General features: G+C 39.7%; 1 long non-coding RNA gene across 1 annotated transcript; it reads left to right on the top strand.

Moving 5' to 3' along the window:
* Window positions 1-2,530: 2,530 nt before the first annotated feature.
* On the top strand, window positions 2,531-13,758 carry LOC123385483. Its single transcript, XR_006598091.1, has 3 exons — window positions 2,531-3,104; window positions 10,123-10,216; window positions 11,981-13,758. It is a non-coding gene; the product is annotated as an uncharacterized LOC123385483 (long non-coding RNA).
* Window positions 13,759-17,159: the final 3,401 nt, after the last annotated feature.

The raw sequence follows: 17,159 nt of genomic DNA, 5'->3' as shown, positions 1-17,159 counted from the left end.
GATGTAGGGTAGGAGGCAAAGCCATTAACGTCCTCGAATGAGTAATAAATTCTTATTTTACCAGTGGAGAGGAGGGGTTTGCTGTATGTGGACATAAAGCAGGCCGGCTGATGGAGACTCCTCTCCTCCTTCAGGGCAGAAGAGAGGCATGATGGAGAAACACAGGAATCCCACTCCACCTCTATGCATTAATCAACCTTGCTCATTATTCGCAGAATGAACGGGCAACCAAGGATTGCCAGACATTGGATACAAACTAACAATATAAAAGACAAGAACTAAGTGGACTAGCATAATGGTTGAAAACAGATAATTTGAAGAACTAAAGAAAATATTGAATCACTTCTATCCTCAGAATATCCTCAGGATACTAATTCAACAGTCTTTCGAATAGAAATTCTCTTTTAAAAAAAAAAATTTTAACGTTTATTTATTTTTGAGACAGAGAGAGACAGAGCATGAACAGGGGAGGGGCAGAGAGAGAGGGAGACACAGAATCTGAAACAGGCTCCAGGCTCTGAGCTGTCAGCCCAGAGCCCAAAGCGGGGCTCGAACTCATGGACCGTGAGATCATGACCTGAGCCGAAGTCGGACGCCTAACCGACCGAGCCACCCAGGTGCCCCTAGAAATTCTCTTTTAACATCATTATGTTATGTTATGTTATGTTAACTTCATACCATAACATTGTTATGAAAAAGGAGCAATCAGAAAATAAAGATTTCTTGGAAATTAGAATTTTGATCACTGGAATTTTAAAATTAACAAAAGAGCTAAACAGTATAAAGGACACAGATAAAAATATATTACTGATTTGAAAAGTAAAGCTGAGAAAATCTTGTAGAATATAATGGGCATTAGAGACAAAATTTTAAGAACTGATTTTACATGGAGGGTCATGGAGCATCAATACCTAAGGTCCAACATCCATCTAATTGTTTCTGTTTTTGTTTTTTTTAGTAGCAGAGAGTCAAGGAGAAGTGAAGACATAATAGAAATCATAGAAAAAAAAATTCCCCCAGTATAAGGTATAAACTTGAGTTTAAGAAAGTTTACTGAATGGGGCACCTGGGTGCCTCAGTGGTTACACATCTGACTTGGGCTCAGGTCATGATTTCACGGTTCGTAAGTTTTAGCCCTACATTGGGCTCTGTGCTGGAAGCTCAGAACCTGGAGCCTGCTTCTGATTCTGTGTCTCCCTCTCACTCTGTCCCTCCCTGCTCACACTCAGTCTCTCTGTCTCTCTTTCAAAAATAAATAAACATTAAAAAAAAATTAAAAGAAAGTTTACTGAATGGTAAGGGACTTGCCATTAATCATATCCTAATGAAATATCTGAGCAAGGATATGTCAGCATTGAGACATTTGTTAATGAGGGGCTCCTGGGTGGCTCAGTTGGTTTAAGTGACCACCTTCAGCTCAGGCCATGATCTCCGGTTCGAGCCCCGCCTAGGGCTCTGTGCTGAACACTTGTTCAGAACCTGGAGCCTGCTTTGGATTCTGTGTCTCCTCCTCTCTCTGCCCCTCTCCAGCTTGTGCTCTCTCAAAAATAAATAAATGTAAAAAAAAATTTTTTTAAAGACACTTGTTAATGAAATTTACTACTCTGACAGGTTAAAAGCTAAAAGCTGTGTTAATAGTCAAAATAACAGTTGTGTACACATTCACCATTACTATTCACATTATATTGGGTGACTAAGACAAGGAGAGTATTTACTAGATATAAATACCCGTAAATAAACTTAAGAAGAGTTCCAACTTCCTGTCAATAGGAAAAAACAAATTAAGGCAATACAATAGGAATGCATACTCTTCCCTCAAGCATTTCAAATCTGAGAAGGTGGAAACAGGCCATCTCAAACATTGTTGCTGGTAGTGGAAAATGGAAAGCTTTCAGAAAGGGGCACTGCAAAGGCAGAGATTTTTAGAGACAAACTATCCTTCTAGGTGTCTATTGCAGAGACATACTGGTGGGTTTGCATGGAACTACATGTAGAGGACATTCATTGCCACATTTTTTATCCAAAGAAGGCTAGCAACGCAAATGTTAAAAGTGGAGAAATGTGTAGAAGAAACGAGGATATATTACTCCTGAGAAATAGGTTGTAGTAAAATGTAATAAAATGGAAATGCAGTTCTTTAAAATCCTCTGAAGAAAAATAGTGTGATGTTTGGAGAGGAGATAAAGAAGCCCTGGGGTGGTGGGTCTGAGAGCTTGTCTTCTGTATCCCGCGTTTGCCTACTGCTCACCGACCTGCAGAGCCCTGGCACCCCGCCAAGCCAGGATCATGCTTTACTCTATGCCTGCTTGCTTCTCTACAGTCTTGCTTCTCTACAGCCGACGTGGTGCCACAGCAATCGTAACAACACTCTTGTCCTGGTGCAATTTTCCTTTTTAATTCATTCTCCTTCTAACTCAGAACTATGCAGAAGGAAGCATTTTTCCCCCTTAACTTGTGTTTCTCAGAGAAACTAAAGCTCATAGAATTGAGATTCATTGAATTTTTCTGCAAAACAACAACAATGACAACAACCACCACCTGCATTTTAAGGATTTATGTTGTAAGTCAATCCAGTGCCTTGGTATCTTCGGTGAAGGTCACTGCTGGGAGTGATGAGAAAGTAGAACAGTTATGATTCGGGCAGTGGTACATAAGCTTGTAGAAGAATAAAATTCTCTTTGTTTTGCTTGCAGAACCTAAATTTCTTCCACCTGCTTCCCTTCCTTCTTGGTTTCAGAGAAGCTAACCCTGTTATAGCTGGACATTACCGTATTAAAATTTAATCTCCTTTCATCAGTCTGGTCCAGAAAATCTTTCCATTTCAGTACGAGTATTATTACAGCTTCAGTCCGTATCCATTTTGGAGCTGAGCTTCTGCGTTTCCTCTCCCTTAGAGATCCAGTGGGCCCGGGCCTCCATCCCAAAGCATGGAGTGGGTGGAGAAGGTGGGTGGCTGAGACGAAGTGGCCTCCTTTCTCGGCCTCATCTGGTTCTGTGAAGTTGCTGCTGCCTGCTGTGTGCAATGGTGACCAGGACTGAGGCTGATGTCGCATCACCGGATAGCACACGAGATGTCCTTTGGGTATCCTGCCCAACTTCCTAGGGTGAGTAATCCCAGGGAGAAACAGCCACAGCTCCCTGCCTCCCCCAGCAGGGTCCACTTCATAGGGTCTTCATATGCCCAGTGGAATGGTTTCGGGGTGGATCCTGGCAGACTGTGCTTCAGGCTACCTTCTGTGCCACATCCCAACACAAGATTACCCATCTGGGAGACTTCAGGAGCAGTCTTTGCTCAGGTCCTTCAAGGGAGGCCACCCCGTATTCCTGCTGCCCTGTCCATTCTCTGGCAACAGGAGATAGGTTGCAGGCTTTGCATGAGAGCAAACACCAAATGAGATGCCAAATCCACTTTATTTAGAATCACTGCAAATTCAGAATTTCAGGAGAAATTCTCTTGGGTACCTTGCCTTTAACCACTCTCTCAATCCCCCACTACAAAGCTCCCTCAAAGAAGGGACAACACAAGTGGTTCTTACCTTCCTTCTCAAATTGAGTGCCCATATTCTTCTGCAGCTCTCTCACACCACCATGGCTACCTGCGCATTGTGAATGGTGCTTCAGAGTGTGTTTCCATGAGCTTGGAACCTGAGGAATTCTAAGTTGTCATCAGTTTTGTTTTTTGGGTTTTTTTTTCTCCCCAACTGTGAACGTCTCCATAGTAATCGATGCTCTTTCTGTTTAAAAATCAGATGGAGGAAAGTTCTGTTGGCAGTCCAGAATGACAGGGCAAGGCCCTTTTAGTTAATTACTTATATCATCTCTGCAAGAAAGCAGTACTAAAAAGAATTCAGTGACTGAGAAAGTAAGACAAAATTGATATATATAATGAGCAGCTTGCATTGTGAAGTGTTGCCCTCAATAAAAATTTACAGGTGCACCTGTGTGGCTCAGTAGGTTGAGCATCAGACTCTTGATTTTGGCTCAGGTTGTGATCCCAGGGTGGTGGGATGGAGCCCCATGTCAGGCTCCATGCTGAGCCTCTCCCCTGCTCTGCCCCTCTCCCCTGCTCATGCTGTCTCTCTCTCTCTCAAATAAAAAATAAAATAAATCCACAGAAATCTGTATTTTTGCAAGTTCCCTAGGTAAGGCCCTTCATGAGCCAGTTTTGGGCTAGTGACGGTTGACAGTGTTCTCCTTGCCACTGTCAGATAGATAGAACAATAAGATGTATGCTAGCCATTCCAGAACATTGGTGAACATCTGGCATTTGGGTGGCTGATCATTCAGAGTAAGAGAAGCAGTAAGGAAAAGATGCCTAGAGAAAACTCAGATATGAGATGATGAAGCCAGCTGTTGTGTGAACTAGTTTTCACTTCTTATGAAGCTGGCTGTACTTGGTATAATTGGGGTGTGGAAGATCCACTGCTATCTTTACGATGAGCCCTCTCTCCTACTTTCCCATTAGTTAATGGATATCTGATCCTTCATCTCCCCAAAGGGATGAAAGTCGGTTCTTGGGAGGCAAGTGAAAGGAATCTTAGATATTACAACGGTTCGTGGCCCTCCCAAACTCAGCCCTCCTCTAAAATCTTGTTCCTTAGTTTTTAATTCCATTCCTCTCTTTAGGGAGAAAGTTAATCTAATCTAAATTTTAATTAATTAACTAATTAATTAAAATGATTTAATTTAAATTCATTGATTAAAATAAAATTTGCTCTTTAGGGGAATGGTGGAGGAAAAAAAAGTTGAGAAACATCCAACATGACCTGACAGAGCCATATATGCTTTCCTCCAAGTATTTCCAAAAAACCAAAGCAAACCAAAACAAAAATTCAACACCAAAACACAAAGAAAAGCAAGGCAATTCTTTCCTCCAAAGTTCCTAAGATTCTCTTACAACATCCACAAAAGTGAGTGTTGAGTTAGATGGACCCAGTCCATTTGTAGCCCATGCTTAGAGCAGCAGGAAGTCACCCACATTCTTATCCTGTTGGAGAAAGAGAACTTAGAGTTGTCTTCTGTCCAATACTCAATAAGCCATCTTGCATAGATACTACCTAAACACTGATCTTCAGTTCTCTGTTTTGCACCTAAGATATCAGAAGATCAGTAAGCTTATATGACAAGAAATAAAATTTGACTATAAAAATAATAAGCCAATTGCCTGTTTTATATAGTTTTTTTTTGGTTAGCAAAATGATATTCTTACTCCCAATACTGATAAAACTTTAGAAGAAGGATCTTATATTTCCCTGTGTTACCATCCTTTCCCATGTCACTCTCCTCTAAACTCAGAAAAAATTATCTATAGGAGTTTGAGGTTTCTGTTAATGTGTTGTGTTACTTTATGCTAACATAGTCTTTTATAAAACCAAATCAAACATATACCATCTATGGAGGAAGACAAATTCATACAGTTGAGGAACTCTCTTCTATACAGTATAATACTACCACAAGAATCATTTAAATTGGAAAATAAACCAGATAATGAAAGCCATTTTTCTGCCTCATTAAAAATCTCCACCACTTGAAGGTAGGTTGGTCCTGTCTACTTCTACATAATCTTAACATTTGATTGTTGCACCATTAAAACGTTTACCCTCTTCTTCATTTCAATAGCTGAAGAACCTCTTTGATGATATAGATGAGACTCTACTTGGATCCTCACCTATATCTGGGTGATTTTAATCCTAAAGTGGAGTGTGTTTTCTAGGCTAATTGGCTAAGAGGCTCTTTTCCCTTCCACACACTTTTTTAAAAATTACCTTGAGTTCTGAAAGCAGTATGTGTTCTTTCAAGTTGCCTTGTTCACTCCTCTTGAAATCAACTATAAACATTCACCTAAAAGAAACCCGGAATATGGGATGTTTTGAATTTGTAAAAGACACAGTAGGAGCACTAATGGTGGGTAGATTTCTCGATTCTCTGGCTTACCCCATTGATTTAAAACAAAAAAACTCTGACTAACTTTTCTTTAAACCTTTCACTTCATAATAGGGTAAAGTCTGAGTCCTGTGTGTACTCATCTCTACTCATTAGGTAACATAAATGTCATGGATATTTATTTATAAATCAATAGGAAATGTTGCCAGTTTAAGACCAAAAAAAAAAAAAAAAAAAAAAGAAAGAAAAGAAAAGAAAAGAAAAAGACATGACTCAATAACAGAAGAGTTAAAAATATTGAATATTTAGGGGCTTTTACTGACATTACAGATCAAGGATTGCCATTGTTATTGATCATCTAAGCTACAGGTAGGCATCATTTTTGTTCATATTAAGATTCCTTTCTCAATAATAAGACATGATAAAGATGAAGAAGATTGTAATTCGTACCCATCTGACTGAAAGGGTCTCTTTCAGATGTGAGTTACAGAAAAATCCCAAAGCGTAGGGAGGATTTATTGGCTCCTGTAAAGCCCAGGGGTAGAGCTGGCTTTCAGGTACAACATTTACAGGGGGAAGTTTCCCTTTGTCTCCTGACTGGGCTGTCTTACTCTCCTCTGTGAGTTGGCCTCTTTTCCAGGCTCTATTCTGTGGCAAGAAGATTGGAAGAGATTCTGAACAATCCTGTCGGGACCTATACTGGGTATTCCCTGTTCCTCCTCGACCTACCTTGACCCCTAGCAATGTGACTTAACACTATGCCTGTTCGGACTTGTACCACCCAATCCCACTTATTCAGAACCCTAGACTATTTCTTCCTGACTAACTTATTTTATTGCCTTCTAGACATCAGTGTGATGTTCTATGAGTGGTTACTTTATTTTTTAGGGATCCATGGTTCTTGATCCTGACTGCTTACTCAAATACCCAGAGAGCATTTAAAGAATACAATTGTCTAGGGCACACCCAGAGCAAATAAATTAAAAAGCTAGGAATGGGACACAGACACTGATATATTTAAAAAACTCCCCAATAATTTCATATATAGCCTTAATTGTTGGTATGCTGGTCAATGTTTAACAACCAGCTCTCTGGAGTGGAGGGATTTGTAGTGTTTGCTGATTTCCATGGTGTTAGTTCCTCCACCATGGCCAATTCAAGCTTCGAATGTGACATCACTTAGCGTGGAGATGGGAAGAGATGCACACTGTCGGCTCTGGTGAGTTCTGACATGTCTATAGCACACAATATGTGCAAGTGGAATCATAGGTTTGGATGACTAGTAGCTTCTCCTCTGCAGCACTTAACACTGTTGACTAATACCTCTTTCCCCCAAGTTGTCTCGGCTTGGTTTCTGGGATACAACAAACCTTTCTTGAATTCTCCTCCTGTTTCTCTGAATGCCCTTTCTCTAGTCATCTCTTCAGACCTACCTTCTTTAACCAAACTTAACGTGGCTGGTCCTAGGTTCTCCTCACCTGACACTAAATTCTCCCTCATTCTTATGGTCTCATTCCTGCCCTTGCTCCAATTACTATCTATGTAATTAAGGACTCCGAATACATTCCTTCAGCAGTGACTTTTCTCCTGGGCAGACCTCCAATATCCAACTGCCTACTCCACAGCTCCACATGTATGTCATATATATATATATATATATATATATATATATATATACACACACACACACACATATATATACATATATATACATATATACATATATGTATATATACATGTATATATACATATACCTATGTATACATATACATATGTACACATATATGTATACATATACATATGTATACATATACATATATACATATACATATATATACACATATATGTATATATATGTATATATATATCTGAAATTCAACATTATAAAAATGATATGGCTCTTCCTTCATCCCCCGAAAACCCATTGCCTTCTGGTTTTCTCTAGCTCAGTGAATGGCATGATCGTTCACACTGTGGGACAAGCCAGAATCCAGGGCATTACTGTTGACACCTGCTAACCTTCGTATCAAACAGTTGCTACATTCTACAGATCTTCACTTCCTTAAATTGCTCTTGAAATCATTCACTTCTCCCCATGGTCAGTGCTGAAACAAACCATAGAGGAGAGAGATGCTAACTTCCAAGAGAGGTGCATTTGAGCTGACACTTGAAGGCTGAGCAGGATATTGCTGATGAAGGGAAGGAAGGTGTTTGGGGCAGAGAAAGCAGCATGCTGACCGGACCACGACAGACTCACAGATGCCATTTACCTCTCTCCTTGCCTGGCTACCAAACATCACAAGTTTAACAAAGGAAAAACAGAGACTTGATTCTGCCCACTTCTCTGTATTTTGAATTATTCTTCCCTATCTCAGGAAATGGCCTAACTTTCCATTCACCAATTGCTGAAGGCAAACACCTTGGAATCATCTTTCTTTCATCACCACATCCGGCTCCTCAGGACGTTTTATCTACTCTACCTAAAAGGTGTCCTGAATCTACCTTTCTCTATCTGCACTGCCACTATTCTTGTCCAAGCAATCTGCATATCTTGCTTGAATCATAGCAATGTGCTCCTTAGTAGCCTCCGTAAATTCCTTTTTCAACATAGCTGGATGATTTTATAAAGATAATCAGATCATATTTCTCACTTGATGAAAGTCTTCCAATTGCTTCCCATTACACTAAGAATAAAGGCCATCTCCTAGCTCTAGCCTATACATCTCAACATGGCTTGCACTCTGACCACCTTTCCTACCATGTTCATTGCCAACTTCCTTCCGGGCTCCACCAGCATTGGCTTTTTTTCCTGCTTGACAAACATGCAAATCTCCCTTTCCCCTCAATATTTCCCTTCCTCCTAGGTCTTATGAACCTTCATGCCTGTAGTGATCTTCTGGAATGATCTGACCCCAAATCTTCATCTCTTCAAGAAGGCCTCCCTGTCCATAGAAACTTCATGAGCTCCTGGCCTGCCCACTTTTCTTACTGACCACAACATTGCTCTTTTCCATTTTCTTTTTTTTTTAATTTTTAAAAACTTTATTAATTCTGAGAGAGAAAGGGCAGAGAGAGAGAGAGAGAGAGAGAGAGAGAGAGAGAGAATCCCAAGCAGGCTCCACGTCATCAGCACCGAGCCCAATGCAGGGCTCAAACTCACAAACTAACATCATGACCTGAGCTGAAATCAAGAGTCAGATGCTTAACCGACTGAGCCATTCAGGCACCCCTTTTCCATTTTCTTTGTAGCACTTCTCATTGTGCTCAAAATGTATCCTTTTATCTGTTTACCTCTCTGCCAGGATATATATATATATATATATATATATATATATATATATATGTATATATATATATATATATATATATATATATATATGTATATATATATATATATTCCTTCCTACCTGACCAAAAGTCTCTTTGAGCGCAGCAATCTTGTCTGTTTTATGTATCCCTATTTTCCTAGTATCTAGAATTGTTCCTGGACCATAGTAAGTACTTGGTAAATATTTACTGTTGACAAATATGTACTGTTGAAAATGTTTTCAAAGACTAGGATAAGAATAAAAGAACTATTTGCTTTGTATATTTCTTGTTCAAATGACAAGGAATCAATTATATCCCTTCTTTAGTTGGTCCCTTACTCTGTAAAATGAAAATAATGCTTCCTATATATTTGCAAATATTAAGAGTTTAAAGATGTCTGAGAATATAAAGTATTTTTATGGCATAAATATATGGTAAATAAATATGGGGTAGGGACACCAACTATTAAAGCATGATTATCTACACCTCATCCTCACCAGCTTCTGAGAAGTCCATCTTGGCCTGATCATGTACATCAGAGAAAAGAACGAGGAGGAAATTGAAGAGGAAAGGGGGTTAATAAGATTTGTATTGTAGATGGAGAGTACTAACTCATTGAAGAGAAAAAAAAAAGGCAGAAAAAGAGAGTGAAAGAAATAAATGAGCTAGAAAGATTGTTCTGGCTGAACTAGAGGGCAGGTTTTGGATTGCTGGGAGAAAGGAAACAGAATTAGGGTGGGCCCTGGCAGCAAGGAGTTGTGTGTGGGGAGACCGGCAGGGGAGGGGATGGGGGGGTAAGTGGGGGGAGGGCATGTGGATAGGGAAAGAGGATTTCAAAAAGACTTTCTGTGGTTTATGAGTCCTTTTTGGAATTTCCAGAGATGACAGTAAAGACTTAATTTGCTTTTCAATTAATTTTTTGGCTGCCAGTTTGTTTTCTTTACAGCAAAGCACACCCCACTTCTGCGAACTGGCCCTGGGGAGAGAGCAAGTGGTCTGGCTTTGTGAGGAATACAAGGGAAATGTAAGTGTCATTGGCCAGCCCCCGACCTTCTTCCCTATTACACTTCCCATAGACTTCAATGGGTCATGGGTCTCAAGAGCAGCACCTTGCATGCTGGAAGACTGGGAAGACAGATTAGGAATTCAATTAAATGAAGGCCTCCAATGTGGAGGGCACCGGGCTAGGAGCTTGGGGAAGTTTATTAACTTGCCCAAGGTTCTACAGCTGAGCCAGGATTTCACAGGGCTCTATCCAGCTCCAGAAGAGCCTTATGACACAGTGCCTTCCAGCAGCTGATAAAGTGAGAAAACCTTGCTCTTGGCACTAGAAAGCTGGGTGATAGATCTGGCTCCAGCCCTTACCAGCCATGCAACTTTGGGAACCACATGGAACCATATCCGCACTTCTAAAATAAAACATTGGACCAGGTCAGTGGCTTCCAGACACCAATTTCAGTGCCAGTGACAGTCTGAGAGGAAGTTTCCATTGGTCAGTGGCAAGAAAAAAAAAAAAAGATAATATTACATCTACGTCATTATATATTTGTTACTGGAACATTGCTAAGTGGCTTTTCTTGGAAATGGCTGTTCTATTTTTTATTATCAAAATAACTTATTTTAGGATATCATGCTGATATAGACACTAATTACTTCTGAGGAAAAATATCGTCTTGGTTTATCAATATAGAAACACCACAACCCTTTGTGGGTCCACCAACAGCTGTGAATTCATTGAATTATATTATATCTGATGTCCCTGCTGCAAACTGAAATGCTTGGTTTGGTCAAGTAGTTAAAATTGAATAAAGTGTAGGACAGCTGGCACTCAGCTGTTATAACACTGCAACTGTAACATTTCCTAGCTGCATTACCTTTTAAAAAGCTTGCTCATCTCAGGGCGCCTGGGCGTGGCACTTTGGCTCAGGTCATGATCTCCTGGTTCATGAGTTCCATCCCTGCATGGGGCTCTCTGCTGTCAGCTCAGAGCTCGCTTCGGGGATCTTCTGTCCCCTGCTCCCTGCCCCTCCCTGGCTCCAGCTCCAGCTTTCTCTTTCTCTCAAAAATAAATTAAAAAAAAAAAAAAAAAAAAGCCTGCTCATCTCAAACAAATAATAGCCAAATACAGGTATCTGTGGCTAGTATGCGACTGCTGGTTACTACTTTGCAAACCCTACTCAGTTAATTTGTAACGGTTTTCTTGCAGTTCTGATGGTCTGAGGTTCTGTTTTGAATCCCCTACCCAACTTTTTAAGCACATAATTATTTTAATAATTTCATGCATTGGTTAACATGGCAATCAAATTATATTAGGGTGCGTCCTATAAGTGCTTCACATCATTGTGGAGACTTTGGCAACAACAAAGAGCAGGTTTTGACACACCATTATACAGGCTCTTTGCTTGGGTAAAAGTGTGAAGTCAGGGCCTGTTCAGAATGTTTGACAAAACATAAGCTGAACTTATGTATTGACTATGCCACAGATTATGATTGAGCAGCAGAGTTACTAGGTCTCATTCTTTACATTTTTATTTTATTGTTTCTTCATGAATATGATAATAGCATTCCCACCAAATTAATGAAATAAGCAGTCGGGCTATCGCCTGCATGATAACATCCCAAAAGCAAGAAGTGAAGCCTGCTCTAACGATTTTCCAGTTTCAGGACTAGCAACACAGGCTTTTAAACATTTTCCAGAAGTTCTAGTTTTTTTGGATTCTTCAACTTTATGAACTATTGGAAACTATCCTTTTCTACGATGTAACTTTAATCCGTCTTCCTTTCTCAGGGGGAAAGAAAAGAATCAGCCAACAAAAGAAATTATTTCCTGGAGATATGCAAAATGAGAAGACACGCCATCAATCTACGTAATTCTTTGTTTTGATGTGTGATTGTAGACAGGGCTACAAAGGAGAGCTTCCAGGCACGGTAAGTGTCCAACCCTGTCGGTGTTAGTTCCCGCAAAAGTCCAATAAGGAAAAAAAAAAAAAGTGTGATGGGTTTGAGCATTATTTGAAGGAGCACTGAGAATCAAGAACAGGCAGCTCTGAGAGATAAATGACCTCAAGGCTCTCATTTAGAAATGAGGCCCTCCTGGGATAGGGGACAACTGGAGGCCCACCGGCCACTAGAAGCATCAAGATCATGAGAGCACACCTCCCTCTGGCGTGTGAGTGTTCTTTCTACGAGTCCAGATTAATCAGTGAAGAATCGTTGTCCTTCACCATGCTTACAAGTCCCAGCCTCTTCCAGTCTAAGTCTCCAATGTGACAACATTATCCTTAAAATCTTACCCTTGGTCCTATGCCCTTCGATCCATCTTTCAAATTTGAGCTTCTGAGAGAAGTCTTCTGTGACTACCCCTGCCTCCCTGTGCTCATCTTTGCCTTGGTCCAAGTGCAGTGTCATCTACTGATTTATGTGTATTTGGGGATTCTCCAGTCTGAACTACGTTCCCAGTGAAGTCTCAAGGCATGGGGATCTGTCCTGATTTTTCTCTGAACTTTCAGAAGCCACGTATATGACACGTAAGGGCACAATATATCCAAAGTGAGGTCCACACAAAAGTGAAGTTCATGGGATAATTCCATGAGCTTCTGCTATTGTGGGAGCTGAGTGGAAATAGTATTCCATGATTGAGTATATCTAAGAAACAGTGAGTCAAATAACTTCAAACACCTTTTCCTGAATGACTTCTCAGATGGTGCATTTATAAGAGGGTAATTAGTAGGGCTTCTTGTCCCGATTTTATTTTAGAATCCTTTTTTATTCAAGAAATGTACTTAGAAAAATTCCAGTCTTATGACAATGATTACTAGTGCATAGAGAATACCAAATACTGGTGCATAGAGAATAACCTGGGGAGTTGACAAATATTTAGATTTGTAAGCCTCATCTTCACAGTGAGTGAGCCAATAGTTCTTCCAGGGAACTCAGGAATCTGCATTTTAAAAAGCATCCTAAGCGGTGCTTCTTAAACTTTAACTTGAATAGGAATTACCTGGGATTTTGTTAAAATGCAGAAATTGATTGCATAAAAATCCAGAATGCTGGGGCGTTACTAGATTCTGCATTTCTAACAGTTCTTAGGTGAAGTTGTCGCTACTGGTCTGAAACCCGCACTTAGAGTAGCAAGGCTTCCATGATTCTGACCATCCAGTGTTCTCCACTTCTGTTATCATCACAAATGTCACTGTCTTCCAAGGTTTCTGTCACTTTCAATTCATGAGTGTTGCCTTATTGGTTCATAATGAAATTCAGAGTTGTAATTTCTTTCATTACTTATTCTACCATCTGAGAAGTGGAACAGTTAGCAAATATGTCAAGATTTATCAGGTGCTCTTGTTCTAATCTTAACACGATGTCCAGATAGCTGCAGTCTTCATAACTCACTATTCCATCGCCAGTCTGAGCCAGGTTTCTGATCTGACTCAGATACTGCCATCCAGACCTCCAGTTTTACTGAACGTATCTGCTACTTCCTTTTTTTGTTATCGTTGTCATATATTTGACTGTACATTTGACTTCTACATATGTTATAAGCCCCATAAATGTTATGAATGTTTTTGCCTGTAAGAGTAAATTGTCTTTTCAAGAAATTAAGGAAAGAGAAAAATAATCTTTTATATGTGTTTGTGTGTTTATTTTTTCTGGCTCTCTTTTTCCCCATTGTGTAGATTTCTATTTCCGTGGAGTATCATTTTCTTTTACCCTGAAGAGATTCCTTTTGCATTTCTTGGAATGTGGATCCGTTGCTGAATTCCCTCAGCTTTCATTTATCTGAAAATGTGTTTGTTTCACCTTCATTTCCACCCTTGTTTGTTCTTTTTCTCTTTAAAAATTTTTTTTATTATTTACTTATTTTTTAATTTTTTAGAGAGAGAGCACGTGAGCAGGGGAGAGGAGCAGAGAGAGAGAGAGAGAGAGAGAGAGAGAGAGGGAGGGAGAGAATTCCAAGTAGTCTCCATGCTCAGCGTGGAGCCCTATGCAGCACTCAATCTCATGACCCTGGGATCATAACCTGAGCTGAAATCAAGAGTCGGATGCTTACCCCACTAAGCCACCCAGGAACCCCTTTTTTCTTTTGAAATAACTATAGATTCATATGAGGTTCAAAAACCTATGTGCAAGACAGTCCTCACAAATTCATCTTCATTTTAAATGTTATGTATGTGGATACATCTGGGACTCTAAGTTTTTGTATGTTGGTACATTTGATGTCCTAGAAGTGACTGGTGTTCTGTTTAATTTTAAGTCTTTTTCTCTTTCTGACCATTTGAATAATCTCTAGTGACCTGTTTTCAAGGTCATGGATTTTTTTCTTCTGCAGTGTCCAATCTCCTGTTGAATCTATCCAATGATTGTTTGTAAATTTCAGATATGCATTTTTCAGTTCCTGAGTTTTCAATAGTTGTTTTAAAAACAGTTGCATTGTTCTCCTGCAATAACTCTCTTCTTTCTCCATTGTATCCATCTTTTCCTAGAAGTTTCCTAGTATCTTGATAATAATAGTTCAAAGTCTTCTGCTAGTTCCAGTATCTGCTTGTATTGGATGTGTTTCCTTTTAATATAGTTCATGTTTTCCTATTTATTCTCAAGTCTCATAAGTTTGTACTGGACTCTGAACATGGTGTATAATAAACAGTGGAGACCGAGAGAAAGTTTGCTGTCTTGTTTTACTTATTTCCCAGAACAGTTAAACACTTTTCTCCGTCTGGACATAGGCTGAGGCCAGTTGGTTCTGATTTCTCCTAGAGTGGAGTGGAGCTGGAGCCAGGCTGCAGCTTTTATTAGATCTGTGGTCAGCCCATCCCCAAGCTCCAGTGCCACCTCTGTGGGTGGAGCTTATCGGTATTTGAGCAGGGAGGGAGTTGGGCTTTGAGTTGAGGGAGTAGAGCAGGGAGTTGAATTTAAACAGGGAGTTTCAGATATTTTGGTTGACCTTTGGATTCATTTCTGGTAGGGCCCAAGAATTCAAGTGCCAGACTCTTTGATTTCCAGGCACATCTTCATTGACTTTCTTTGCATAATTTGACACAGGTTTAGGTCGGGATGGGAAGAAAAGAATTGTCAGGCAATTTGCATTTGGAGCTCTTCCTGATTCTAGGATTCTTCCAGATTCTAAGCCATTCTACCTGCCCACTCTGTTAGAATGTCCCTGCAGTCTCTTCACCTATTGTGAGTCCATGACTACTCTACCCTTCTCAGATCAGGCATGTGACCCTGGAGAGGACATCTATTCGTCTCTCTATCCATCCTACTTAGATCAGGCATCTGATGCTACAGATGGAAACTTCTACCATTCTTTTCTCACCTGTGAAGTATTCATTTCTCTCTGGAATTCAGTCGATTAAGCCTTCCTTGCGTCCTCTGTTCTTTGCCAGCCCCATCAATAAGTGTGATTTACAATTTTTCCAGGTATTGTTGTTACAATGGGAACAAAGGTCTTTGCTTCCTTCTTCATCTAACCATTTTAAATAATCACAAAATGAACAAATACTTCCCCCGCTTTTTGTTTGAAATACACGAATCTAGAGCACATTTGTTAAGTAAATGATTCTTACCAGCCAACGTTTTGAATGAACTCCTGTGACTTGCACTGGATTATGGATACACTCAACTTCCCTTGATTTCCAGTTAGTAGTTGAAATCCTTCTTGAGGCATATGAAGTCCTCTCTGGCTACATTGGGTGTATAGGGCCATTGCTGATTTTATGTGTGCTAGATCAGTACTCCAGCTGGGATAATTTCTGTTAATGCCTTCTTAACAGCTTTCCAAGGAAACAATTCTCTTGAGTGTTTTCCCCTGTTATCATTCTTCTTTTGCTTTTTCTATATATCTGAAATAAAAAGAGAAATTATTACACCTAAGGCATACTCTCACCCTAACTCCAGCCCCCATGACTATCCGAAGTCTTCAATTTCTTCTTGACTTTCAGCAAAAAGGTAAACCTCTCTCAAAAGTTTCCCAGCTGGAAATTCCTACCATTAATGTCATTAAAATTCATTTGTAAGTGTTCTCTTGGCAGACCTTTAACCATAATTCAGGTAACCTCAAATTCAAAATTTCTGTGGTTGTTTTCCGAAGAAATTTTTCACTCTATTAAAATATACATTGAATGAAATTTAAACCTATTTTTAAAAAGGTATTTAAAATGGCTTTATAACATTGCTGTTTGAATTATATTCGTCGTTGTTATCTTACATTTAAATTGGCTATTTATGTTAATATCATTCAATTTCTGCATAATAGGAAAAGGGATTTAAAATGGAAATCGAACCCAGGGATATATATTAGTGATAGTTGCTGCAAACAGCAAACTCCACAAGTTTTCTGTGATCATGGGAAGGAGATTAGGTGGGGCTTCTCTTCCCTGCCGTCTATCTTGAGTTCTCTTCTGTCAGACAATGTTTGTGATCATTACCTTATATATCTTTCTATAGTCTGTATCTCACTTGGGCTAAGGAAGAGGCAAAAAGGAGCAGGACCAAGACAGAGGGTCGTAAAGGTTTTGTGACTGCTTAGTACTCAGAGTCCGGGGATAATTAGCAAAGTCTATCTCTTTGGTTTTCTCCTCCACACTTTCTCCATCCAAATCTTTCTTTCCCCATGTATTTTTGACACCCATTGCCTTCTAAGAAATAGTCATACATTTGCCCAAGACCGATGAGACTGTGAAGGTCAGCTCGTTTCTTCCTCAGTTTACCTCTTTGACATCCATTTCAACCTTTGTCGTTGTTACAGTGAAACCATCCTGCTTCTGGTCATTCCGGAGAGCATGAAGGGGTGTGAGTTACTAAAAATGTAGCCACAGTCTTCAGTTTCTACATAGACTAACAAAAGTATGGTAAACGCTATGAGTGTTTAGTGTACACCAGGCTAGGATGTTAGTTGAATACAGAGTTATAAAGATTGTCACATAAGAAGATTGTCTCCAAAACGATTGTATACACTTGATATGCATTTT

Source organism: Felis catus, chromosome B2 (genome assembly GCF_018350175.1).
Source record: "Felis catus isolate Fca126 chromosome B2, F.catus_Fca126_mat1.0, whole genome shotgun sequence".
Classification (NCBI taxonomy): Eukaryota; Metazoa; Chordata; class Mammalia; order Carnivora; family Felidae; genus Felis; species Felis catus.
The sequence above is the reverse complement of the archived record's forward strand: the minus strand, read 5'-3'. Positions and strand labels throughout refer to the sequence as shown.